At 42.3% G+C, this 13515-nt stretch overlaps 1 pseudogene; it reads right to left on the bottom strand.

Moving 5' to 3' along the window:
• Positions 1-6442: 6442 nt before the first annotated feature.
• LOC121766511 lies at positions 6443-13072 on the bottom strand (annotated as a pseudogene).
• Between the last annotated feature and the right edge of the window lie 443 nt (positions 13073-13515).

Genomic DNA, 13515 nt, shown 5'->3' with positions numbered 1-13515 from the left:
TCAGTTTTTCGGTTCGGTTCGATTCGGGCGAAGAAAAAAACCGAAAAACCGAATTATATATATATTCTATTAATTTAATATATTATATTATATATAATATATAGTATATAGTATATTCTTTTAATAAATTCTACTATATTATATATATTATATGTATTATTAATTTTATATTATATATAAATATTCTATTAGTATATATAAAATAAAATAAATTACACACACATATATATATATATATTAATATTATATTTATTTTTTCGGGTTTTTCGGGTTTTTCGGTTTTGTTCGGGTTTTTCGGTTTTTTAAGTTCGGTTTTCGGTTTTTCGGGTTCGGTTCGGTTTGGATTTTGAACTAAATTCGGTTTTTCGGTTTTGGTTCGGTTTTGACAAAAAACCGAACCGAAACCCGAATGCACACCCCTAGCCGGGATGGCAGGGGGTGCAGGGTGGGCAGGGGGTACCGGGGATGCAACCCGGGATGCAGATGATGCCGGGGTGGCAGCCCGAGATGCAGGGGACGCCGGGGGGGCAATGTCTATCGCCCCAGTTTTGATTTTTTAACTGCTTCTTCGTACACATCGACCCCATCGGAGACGCAGTTCACTGGGTGTGAGACTTTCTCCTTAGAGGAGTTGGGGATAGATCTCGAGGATGCGGACACTCCCGTTCAAACGGGGGGGGGTAGGGCGGGGTCGGGGCGCACCAAAGAAGAAGAAGGGCAAGGGGAAGGGCAAAAGGGTGGTCGGTGAGTCGTCGCAGCCGGCTGATGACGACAGCCCGGCACGGAGGAAGTGGATGGATGCGGAGAACGTCGTGGTGTCCAATGCTTGGGTGAGTGTTTGCGATGATCCCCTCCATTCGAACAATCATAGGATCGTCAACCTGTGGGCTAAAATATCAGCAACCTACAAGGAATTTTGCCCGGAGGGGAGGCCACACAGCAGGGAGGAGTGCCGGAAGGGGTGGGACCGAATCAGGGCTGCGGTCTCCCGATTTTCGAGCTTGTACACCAACGCCCTCCGCATGCAGACTAGTGGCCAAACTGACGAGGACTGCAGGAGGATAGCGGAGAAAGCCTTCCTCGTGCCCGAGCTTTATAAGGAGTTCACCTACTGAAACTGCTATGAGGTCCTGATGGACTCCCAGAAGTTTTGGGCAGGTGTCGATGCTGGCTGGCCGAAGAAGCAGCGACTGAACTATGCCGGTGATTACATCCGCAGCAGCGGCGGTTCCCACGACCTCCCCGAGGATGTTCAGGAGTTCCTGTCCCCTCCATCGTTTACTCGTCGCACTCGCCCGGTTGGGCAAAGGCGGGCGCAACGGGTAGCGAGGGGGGTCGCCCAGGGGTCCCAGGAGGTCCAGTCGACATCCCCCCTTGTTGGCTCGTCGCCAACCGAGCTCGCCTTCTTTGCGCGTCAACAAACGCGGGCTCAGATGCACAAGATCTTAGCTGAATGGAGGGCGGCAACTGACCCCGTGGAGAAGAAGTTTCTTCACTCAATGCTCGAGAGTATGCGGGTCAATTTGGATGCCGTCGCGGCACGGTTGGGGGGCTCAGCCGCGAGCTTAGATGCCGCAGAGGTGGGGGTCCCGGATAGCGGCGACAACGACGGCGACGACCACGAGGAGTGAGGCGGAGGCGGGGGCTCGTGTGTGGAAGAGGGGTTTTTTTTAATTAATGTATTTTTTTATATTAATGTATTTTTTTAATTAATGTAATTTTTAAAATTTTACTATTATTATTGAATTTTCCCGTATTTGTGTCGTAAATTTAATTCCGTATTTTGTGTGATTGTTAATTATTTGTTTTTTATAATTTTGTTTATTGTGGTTAGCCTATTGCTTGTCCAGTTGTTTGTCCTGATGATGTGGCAGGAAGAGTTGTGGCTAGCCTATGGCTGGTCTATGGCTAACCTAAAATCATTGGAGATGGTCTTATCGATTTGGAAAAAATGGAAACTCAAAAATAATAAGACATGATGATTGACACCAAAATTGTACTACTACTTGTTTTTGTAGTACAACATTAGTAAGAAAATAAATGTCCTACAAAAATTTGGTGGACGCCTAGCAACCTAAGAGCATCCATAACCGTGCTCTTGCCAGCGGCACGGTTGTGGGCCCGGGCCCACTTTTTCTGTCTGCTCTCTGGCAAGAGCACAACACCACAGCTGTGCTCTTCCGCAAGGACGAGCACAATTAATTTAAAATTCAATTAAACAAAAACATTTCCATAATACTAAAATTCATTAAAAAACCTAAATAATATTATAAATGACAAATAAAATAAAAACGACATAATTAAAATCCTAAAAATAAAAAATTACATAATTAAAATACTAAAAATTAAAAAAACCACTACTCGTTGCCGAATTTCGCCCACATGTGTTTGATTAGGTCTTCTTGTAGCTGAATGTGGGTTCGGGTATCGCGCATTGTGTGTCTTGTCTCGATCCTCTGGCCAACCGGCGTATGCTCACCTCGGCATGGAGGAGACCTCGCTGTTGAGCTTCCGGCTTCATCCTCGTCGTAGAAGCTAGCCGCCCTCGGCCATTCGTCGGCTATAATCATGTTGTGTAAGATAATACACGTGAACATGATGTCGGCTATATTATTCACGTACCACAGCCGAGTCGGGGCCTTCACAATGTTGAATCGGGCTTGAAGGACCCCGAAGGCTCTTTCGACTTCTTTCCGTGCGGACTCTTGACGCTGCGCAAAAAGAACCCGTCTCGGGTTGTGCGGGTTGTTGAGCGTCTTCATGAAAGTCGACCACCTTGGGTAGATATCATCGGCAAAATAGTAACACATGTGGTATGTAGTTCCGTTGACGGTGAAGTCGATCACCGGTGCTACACTATTCATCACATCATTGAAGAGGGGTGACGAATAGAGAACGTTCAAGTCGTTGTTGGATCCGGCAACGCCGAAATATGCATGCCAAATCCATAAGCGGTAGTCGGCGACCGCCTCAAGGATAAGTGTTGGGCCGTCGCCTTTGTTACCGCTTAAGTGTTGCCCCCTCCAAGCAGTCGGGCAATTCTTCCACCTCCAATGCATGCAGTCAATGCTGCCAAGCATTCCGGGAAAGCCATGGACTGATTCGTGAAGACGAAGCAACCGTTGGCAATCATCGGTGGTGGGTACCCGAAGGAATTCATCCCCGAAAGCTGAACGAACGCCCTCGTAAAAATTCTTTAGACAAAGGATTCCAGTGGACTCACCGATATGCAAATACTAGTCGAAGATGTCGGCCGTTTGCCCAGTAGCGAGTTGTCTGATGGCACACGTACACTTCTGCAACGGCGTGATACTTTGCCGGCCGGGTGCATCTGGTCCTTTTTGGAAGAATTCAACACGTGCGGACAATGTGTTGACAATTCGCATAAACAAGCGCTTTGACATGCGAAAACGGCGCCTGAAGTAATCTGCCGGAAACCGCGGCTGGTCGGCAACGAGCCTTTCGTGGGCTCCCTCCCGATCACGATGGATGTAGCGGCGAGTTGATCTAGTTCGTTGAGGAGGAGGAGCGGGGGTATTCGCCGCGACATATGCTTCGTAAGCGGCACGATGTTGTTCGTAGTATTCTTGTTCTTCGCGCTCCGCTTCTGCCATAAGATGGGTGAAATCCATTTGAGGTTTTGAGTGAGGGATGAATGTGTTGATAGTTTGTATGAGAATTATGAATGAGAGATGAATGAGAGATGATTTGATGTGATAAATGGATGATGAATGTGTGTATTTATAGATGATTTTGGGGGAAAAATTCAAAAAAATTAAGAAAAACAGGCAAAAAAACGGCCATATTTTTGGGATTTGGAAAATATTTATTTTTTATTTTTTATCATTATTTAAAATTAAATAAAATTTTAAATAAAAAAAATATTCAAAGGCAAAGCTATGCCGTTGCCCAATCGCGTGCCGGCCCCGCGTCCGTGAGCAGCGGCGAGCCTCGTCCTTGCCGTTGGCACGGACGGACGCGGGGCCAGCATCCACCGTTGTGCATGCTCTAAGAACCAAACACTATATTTCTTACTAATTTAGTAGAGCAACAAGTCATTGAATTTTTAAGAAGTGACAAACATGTAAACCATCACAATCAATTCAAATCGTAGGGTATTGATTATCTAACCAAATTATGAAAAAAAATACTTATGTTTTAGATACCAGAATAATCACGACCTTTTTTAAGCATCCACTACGCTGTTCTCCCATCGTTCCTTAACCGTTCCTTAAACTACTATTTGCGGGCCCCACTGTACTTTTTAACTCCGTTCCTTAACTAAGGAACGGAACCTGCAACCCTCCGTTCCTTATCTGTTTCTCAATCGTTCCTTAAATTACTATTCATTCAATTTCATTTTTTATTTTTATTTCCAACCCAATTCAATTAAAACAAACACACTTCATTAAAAAACACACAACATAAAAAAATTACAACTTAAAATTCTAAAAAATAAAAAACACACAATTAAAATCCTAAAAAATTAAACGTTGCATAATTTAAAATACAAATTTAAAGAAAATAAAAAAACTACTCCGCCGGCGAATCATCCCCCGAAGGCGGTCGAGGTGGAGGGGGAGCCGGAAGGCCAAGTTGTGCTGCCATATGCACAATTCTGTTCCACTAGGTCGCGTATTGGGAGGGCGAGAAGCAGGAAGTGTCCGCCATTGTGGCGGTCATGTACACCTCCATAAGGGTGTTCGAGCCTCCCCCTGAGCCTGCCTGGCTTGATTCGCCTCGGCCCTTCCTCGCTCTAGCCGCCTTCGCCGCATTCGTCCCTTGCGGCCGACGGCGCACACAGCTGGATCCCCCGTCATCGCCGGCCGTACCCGCAAACTCCTGCGGCGCACCCTCTTGTCCGCCGCTGCCCTCACCGGTGTCACCAGACAAGTATTGGTCACTCGCCGTGTGCTTCGTGCGCTTCGAGGTTGAGCTCGAGCTGGAGCGGACACCGTCGGCCCACCGTTCCTCGTCCTTGACAGCCTGCCAAACATCAACAAATCTGAATTGTTTGCCGGTGTCCTGGTTGTAGACGCGCAAAGCCGCCCTCAGAATGTCGGCTCCCGAAGCTCCGCTTTGGTAGTGCGCCTCTTCGGTCGAGTAGATGCCGCAGAATTTTTTGACCTGTTTGTCGACTCAGCCAAAGTGAGAGCGGAGCATTGTATATGTGCGCTTCTGGGAGCCTTTTGGCTTAATCTGGTGGTAGATCTCGGTGGCCTTTTCCTAGAAACGCTTGTGGGCTTGTTGATTCCAGACGATGGGATCGTACGAGACGGTGATCCAGGCGTTGTACACCGCCATCGTTTCGTTGTTGCTGTACGGATGCCGACCTAGATCCTCCTCTTCTTCTTCCTCCTCGCCCGCCTCCAACTCCGCCCTGGAGCTTCCACCATCTCGGCCTCCTCCCCCTCCTCCTCCTCGCCCGCCTCGACCTCCTCCCAGAGTGGGTTCAACGGGGAAATCCTCCCGAATCTGGGATAATCCCTGCGAATACCTCGGGGCGGAGGGTCGAGCGTATGCATCCACGTCGAAAGTGGGTGGTTGGTACCCACCCGGCGTCGACGAACCGGAACCACCAAGTGTGTTGTACATGATATCTCAATCGGTAAACGTGCTGAGATCCCACCCGCCGGAGCAGCCACCGCCGGAGTTGCCGTCGCCGGACATTTTTTGATAAGATGTTAGATGAAAATTGGAGAGGAAATGAAGTCGATTTTAGGAAGAATAGATGTGTAGTTGTGTGTGAAATGAGGATGAATTAGTAGTATTTATAGAGTAAAAAAATAAAAAAATAAAAAAATAAATAAAAAAGAAAAAACTGATATAAAATGGTAATATTACTGTTTACACATTTTTAATTTTTTTTTATAAATTTGAATTTAAAAAATTTTTTATTGCGTCATAAATGACGACGAGTGGGCGTCACGCACGACGCAGGGGCGCGCCACGTCGCCGAAGCGCGTGGCGACGCAGGCCGCGCCACGTCTCGCGACGACGGCACACGGCACGGCATGGGCACGGCCTGGGCACGGAACGCATGTCTGCAACGCGTTCCGCGTTTGCGTTGCGCGCCCGTTTCGTTCCTCCGGCACGAAACGCGGAACGCGGCGGCGCGCGTTGTGGATGCTCTTAAGGAATTAAAAAATACTACTGCCAAAACTTCTAGTCGTTCCTAGGCCTAAATTTTTCTCTTTATCATATTTGCAATTTTTTTACGTATATTTAAAGGCTGTAATATTTATAAAGAGCAATCAACAACATATTTTATTTATATCACCCATGTATTGGGTGACATTTATTTTGTACTGCATCCATTTTAAGCTCTGAATTTATCCAAAATTACACCTTTTTTTTAAATCACAAAGTCTCAAACACCAACGTCTCAACATAATAACATTTTAGATCTATAGTGATAAAACTAATAGAACTTGCTAGTCAATTAAGACTAATTAATACTACTAAAATTTGATTTGTTCACTTAAGTGCAAATTTAACATACAGAATTTCAAAAGTTTCATCCATGATCAAAACATTGATAAACATCATATTGGGTTTATAAAGCAGGAGATGAAACTCGAGCTGAACACTTAGATGCATTATAAACTGTTGCATAAGATCTTCGTCGTCGTCAAGTTTATGGCATTCGTATTACCTCGTATCCGTGAGATACTCGAAGAGGAGATTCCTTGGACACTGGCCTGTCTTCTGAGCGAAGCTCCAAATTCACGTTCCCCGTGCCCTAGTGGATTCGACATTTGTGAACTTGTTCGATGCTGAACCTGTTAACTAGCGCAAACCCAAGGCATCTGTCGACAAGCCTCCATTCGCCTGCAAAAGATCACACTCCATTAGTTTTGTAACATCCGAAGTCAAAGAGTTTTTGAAACGCAGGTTGGAGACGTTTTTGGAAAAACACCGAAAGTTGCTGACACAAACCATGATTAACCCTAATTCAGCTGAACAGTTACTTACCGTTTGGGTGAAGATGCCCTTCAAAAACCTGTTCACCCGACTCCGGCCAAGCCTCGTGGACAGACCCATCGATTGCAGTAAAAGACACGTATGTTTCAGTTGGATGCAGCAGATTTTGAAGGTTGGGTGCACTTTCAAGCACACGAGCCTGAAAACAAAGTTAGAGACTTGTTGTTGGTAATGGCAGCGGACTGTGGGAAACAAATAACAACGAAGAACAGAAAATATAATGTACTGAAAATGACTGTGGATTGACATCAGCATGAGGATCAGTTTGAGGATCGATATCAACGACTCCATATAATTTCTTACAGAAGCAGAACTTTTTCGTTCATATAAAACCATTAGTAAGATTGGATTAAAAACCTCGAAAATCCTCCAGATCCAGCGCCAACATTGCGAGCTACAATGCTGGAATCGATTCGGACTGTTTTAAAGTTTTCTTTAGGGATGCATATCTGGAGCACAAGGGCCAAACCGCCTCCTATATCACCTTCTAGTTGTAGCGACTCGACTTCTCCTGCCTGCTCCAGATCTCGTCTGTTACACGAAAGTTAGCTCGACTGAGAACTACACATTTTTAAATGAAAGCTTCTATAGACAACTGATAAGCTACGATGCAGCTTCACGAGCTCTTTTTTTAGTAATAATAGATATAGGTTTTTATGATCGAAAAACACTGATATAGATATGAATACAAACGTATATATATAATCGACCTGGCTTTTATTAATCTAAAAACTTACTCGATGACAGAATACTCCTCCGAGCATCCAGAAGAACGATACTCCTAGCCACTATATTCCTCGTACCCATTGATTTCAACTCGACTATGAAGCCACTGGGTTTCTGCCACACATCCAAGTAGAGTGCGACAAACAGGAATCGTTTCTTCAGTAAATAAAATAATTGCATGATAAAAATAAAAACTTTTTTCTTGTTCTCAATATTAGGTTTTATGTAGTGTTATGAACAGAATATTTTGTCAAAAAGCCAAGACAATTGAAAGTGGAAATTAAAATAGAAAATCATGCGCATTACTTGAAGGAAGGTGTTCCATGGAAATTACTCTTCCAACAATCCATGGCACGACTTTGAGAGACCAGTCGCCACTTTTGATTTCGACAGGTGTTCTAGATAATTCTGTTCCTTTGTGTCCAGACACGTTTTCCACGTCTGGAATACGTCTAGCAGTTTCTGCAGCAAACAGGAGACTTATCAATGTCAATGGAAGGTAAGGAATGGGAGTCAAAAGGAAAGAGGACGAGACCGTCACTCTATAGGCATATAATAAGAGCAGATCCATAACCTATACGAGTTCTTAGTTGTTTTTCACCAGCCGCAACCAAATCCGACACTTCCCTCTCCGATGGGAATGGAATTTTCAGAGCCACCCCATCAATACCCCACGCATCAATCTATTTTATTTTCACATCAAACCATCAACATGAAAAAACAACGAAATTCAGAGAACACGATGTCTAGATTGTAATTTGTAGGTAACTAGCCATGAGATAGTTACATACCGTTGCACCTTTCCCGAGTAGTAGCTTTACATGTAAGCGACGGTTGGGCCTCTCCCAAGATCCTTCAGTTTTCAAAACTGTCACATTTACTACAGAAGACTGACGTTCAGCAACATAAGTTGTCAATAAATATCCTCCTCTAGTGTATTCATACCCATCGCCGTCATCTTCAAAGAGCGATCCTATGGCTTTACCAGCTTCGTCTAAAGCTACTAACAGCTGTAAATCATCGGTACGATTAGCTTCCCCAACATGCTGATAAGGTGAGGACGCAGGAATGATAGATCCACCTTGGAGATACAATGCAGGCAAATCCTAGTCAGACAAAGACGGATGGTGAGGAAAAGGTACAAATCTTTGAATGGCATTTATTGCTTGAGAAGTAGAATGAATACTGGATGAGAGTCTTCAAAATCAAAACTATGCCAGATTCCTTTTGGCAACTTGTGCTCCATCTCGTATAACTCCTGATCTTGTCCCGTGCTGCAACATAATGAAAATACAGTATAATTCAGAAGCAGGATTTTCGATCCAGTGTGCGCAACTCTAAGGAGTTATTGCTGAGTGAGAGATTTAGAACCTTGCATATATGAGAAGTGGTCCAAAGAGAAATGAAATTTCTTGTGTCCTTAGCTCCAAATCTTTCGGATCTGACACGTTACGAACCAAATGTTAGGAGAATTTACCTGGTCATCACGGCTCATTCTAGTGAATAATCATATTCACAACATACCAGCAAAAAATGTAGGAGTTGCCACGGGAATGCCCTTTGTATGAGCCATGTAAAAGAGAGTATATATGTGGGGTAGAAGCCGATATCGTCTCTTTAGCGCAAGTCGGCAAACCTCCTCACACTGTGTAGGTGCATCTTCTTAGGCCATCAAGCAGTTGTTTATCATAATTACCGAAAAAAAAATATTGGCAAATTTCAAATTTCAGCCACTTTAAAAGAAGCCTTATTAGATGCAAAACCTTTTTAAAGCATTCAATTGTGTAATTTTTGTGAATATATGTTCTAAATTTAGTTTAAGAGGGTCGAGAACACAAACCTCTAGCCCGAAAGACCAGGGTTCGTGATCAATAGTGTCGGTCTCAGAGTGACCTCGACAAAAGGGAAACATGGCGCCCACTCCCATCCACCTTCCAAACAGCTTTGGCGTTGCATTACCAGCAAAGCCACCGATATCTGGCCCCGATAGTGGCTGACCACTCAGTCCCTGGACACAAGCAGCATTGGTCATCCAAAAAGCTTGTTCTTACACCAAGAAAAAATGCTCGAAATCACAGCTGAATTGTTTCGAATACCCGCGACACTTACCAATTGAACAACCATAGAGATACTCATGTGAAGGTGCTCCCACGTGGAAAGATTATCTCCAGTCCATGTTGCAGCATACCTCTGGCTACCAATGAACCCAGCTCGAGTCAAAACAAAGGGCCGTTTTTGTTCATTTGCCAGTTTCATCCCTTCATATGTAGATCTAGCCATCAGCATACCATAAACCTGAAAAGGAGTAACGAACATCCATGAAGTCGGGAACTGAAATCATAAGTTCCATCAACGTCGATAAGAAACGAAGAGTGAGCTAACGAGTAGTACATTGTGATAGTGGGAATGCTTCTGATGGCCACCGAGTTCTTTGTCTCCCCTGTGGACATTGCTCGCCGGCATTGTCTTTGTCACAGTCTGAGAGAAATAATGTTAGCTAACAGAATCAAAAGCTATTTAATGCAAAATAGTTTCGACTTCACCTTGAATACAGCTGGCTCATTCATGTCATTCCATATACCATCGTCACCATTAGAGATGAAACCTTTTACTAGCTGAGCCCACCATGAACGGGCACTCGATTGTGTGAAATCAGGAAATACACAAGGCCCAGGCCACACATCCCCTAAGTATAGCAGTTGATAATTAGTGAAAATGCTTGAAACTGAAACTTAAGTCCATTACAAGTGGAATAAATATGTTTTAGAACCCAAAAAGTATAATGATGTATGAAGACGGCTTCTTTCTGTGCAAGCAACAAGAGTAATAAGTACCAACAAAAGGTTGTCCATCTGCAGTTTGAACCCAAATGTCTCTTTCCAAACCACTATCATAGACAAAATAACCCGTCTCTCTTTTTATCCCTGGATCTAGCATCCAGATTCCCTTGAACCCATTTTGATGAAGATCAGCTCCTAGAGACTTCGGATCTGGAAATTGCTCCTGCAGAAGAAAAGAAACACATGAAAAGATGATATTTCTGAATAAAGACAGTCATGTCACAAACAAGCAGAATTGGTGCTTGTTTCTGCGTGTTTTAAGGACAAGCTATTTATCACATGTGGCCACCAAATACAAATTTTGTAGTGAGTATTAAATGGAAGGTGGAACTTGCCTGGTCAAAAGTGAAACAACGAAAACCATCCATGTAGTCTATGTCCATCCATATGACATCACAAGGTATACCTTTCTCACGAAATGTCTTCGCTATCTGCAAAAAGAGAAACAAAATGGTCAAATTCCATCAGTTTCACCTCCAACTAAGCCTTCACTTATGAAATTTAATGTTTCAATTCTAATGCATGAAGATTAAAATCAATAATTTTCTCACACATGCACAAGCAGCATATTAACATATAAAAATGTACAATGGTTCGATACAAAAGCAAAGAAAGCAAAATCGAACAGCAAATATATTTCGACCTCACGAACTCGAGCATCAGAATGGTAGCTCCAGCGGCATTGGTGATAGCCTAAGGACCATTTTGGTGGCATAAAAACAGTCCCTGGCAACAAAACCAGGAAAGGGAATCACCAAACCATGGCCAATAAAGACAAAATGGAAATTATAACTAACCAGCAACTGCGATAGTAATATTGACTTATTGCAAATTTCAATCATATATGATAGAGCATGGGCCAGTTCTTAAAAATCAAATAGTATAAAGAACAAATAAGATTCAATAGGTCAGCTCTATTGGCAGTTTGCTCTATTTGTAACAAGATGAGATACAATGTATGCTTGAAAAGCATGAGGGCAACTTTATATTTACCAACTGCTCGCGAGAAAGAGGCAAGGACATCAGTTGGTGAAGCAAACGGGCCAAATGTGATTACAGGATAGGGTGCTGCAGAAATCAGCTTGATGTTTGAATGTTTGATTCCTTTCGCAAATCAATCTGTTAAACATCAATACGTCAATACAATTCCAATTTTGTATAAGTAATCAATACACAAGTACCTCACAGCGTCGAGTAGTATCTGCAAGAACTCCTATTGCCTCTCCATTTGGAAGCACCGCTAGAACCCAAGGGTGTGAGTGGTACAATGAAGTAGTTCCAGGGCCATAACCCCATGCATCCGTATTCCAAGTAAATATCTACACAAACATATATATGTGATATATCAACTAACTTCACAAAGATAGATCATTAAAACAAAAGGCTAATAGTGAGCTTACCCTCTTCCTTGTTCGTTCAAGCTGCCCGCTAACTTCTCCAGTTCCATAAAACGAGGTGTTTAGAGGGAACTAGTTAACAGACAAATTGAACCAAGTATCAGAAAGCTTCGAAGATTTTATTCAAAATGTGAATTCCCTAAAACAAAAAAGATATACATTGCCTTGTACTTGTAGTATGATGAAAAATTAGATTACCTCTAAATTGACCAGTCGTTGCCCCTCTACGTATTCAAAACTGGGAATGAAAGTTGGAACTTTATGGACATTCGTGAGTGGTGTATCCCTGACTCTCGGATTCTCAAACGAAATGCTGGGAAATGCAGCATTTCTATCATCTGCAGAACAATCAAAGCGGAACACTCCTTCCTCGAGAATTGGCTGATAAACCATCTTCCTAGTCCGTGCCTCTGAGCTCAATGCAGTTTCTTTTTCCCCAGTCACCTTCTTTGACATTGCTAGTGATCTCCGATCAATTAACCACCTTCTAACTTTGACCTTTCTACATGAACTACACCAAAAAACTAACCCAACTTACATGTCATCATAAGTCATTAGAAACAGTCAAGAAAGGATCAAAATCATAATTTCATAAACTAACACATAAAAGAGTATCAATCATCTCAGAAAAAAATGGTTCTTCTACTCAATTAAAAAGTATCCCAAAAAAAAGAGTAAGAAAACACATATATCTGCATATACATAATTCTTCTACTCAATAATTCTAGTCAACAAAATAGTAACTCAAAAAAGAAAAGAAAAATACACAAAAAATTTGCAGGCACTAGTATTTTCTTTACCTTAAGCAAATATCGAATGTAGATGAAACTACAACTCACACAGAAATGCAAAGCACTTCTTCATGCAGTTCGATTACCTCAGCACATGTTTATGAATTCAAGACAAAACAAATTGAAAGCATTTTGCTGAATAGAGTATAAAACAAGTAGAAAAGACGAAAATCGGAAATGCGACAGCTTACCGACCTGATCGGAGGAATCAGAGAAAATCCAGCAACAGCTTTGTGATTGATACTGAAATAGGATTCCATATTGAAGAAAGGTGGGGAAGAGTGACGCGTGTGAGATTATTGAAGTACTAGGAGAATAACTGTAGGAAGTAGTGGAGTAGTAGGACGGATTTGCCATCGTGGTTCCAGATTTACGATTTTTAATTTAATCATTCAAATATTACAGCACAGGTTGAGGGCACGTGTCGGAATTTGCACGGTCTAAATTCATCTCATGACTCCTCACTTTTTCGTTCGATTAATTTAACTACTCAATGTACTTTCAAATGAATTAAAATATTTCGTCTATTTCGTATTAAGGGGCAACATTTCTTTTAGGTTTTAAAAAATTTATGTTAAGCGAGTTAAATAAAGAAATAATATAAAATAAAAAAGATGGAGAGATAAACAAAAAATAAAATAAAAAAGAGTAAAATAAGTGAGGAAAAATGTGTTGACTTTTATTTAAAAAAATGAAATGATTTTATTATTATGGAACATATTAAAATGACAAAATGACTTCAATAGTATAAAAACAATGGAGTAGTTCTATTTCCAT

This window comes from Salvia splendens, chromosome 15 (genome assembly GCF_004379255.2).
Source record: "Salvia splendens isolate huo1 chromosome 15, SspV2, whole genome shotgun sequence".
Taxonomy (NCBI): domain Eukaryota; kingdom Viridiplantae; phylum Streptophyta; class Magnoliopsida; order Lamiales; family Lamiaceae; genus Salvia; species Salvia splendens.
The sequence above is the reverse complement of the archived record's forward strand: the minus strand, read 5'-3'. Positions and strand labels throughout refer to the sequence as shown.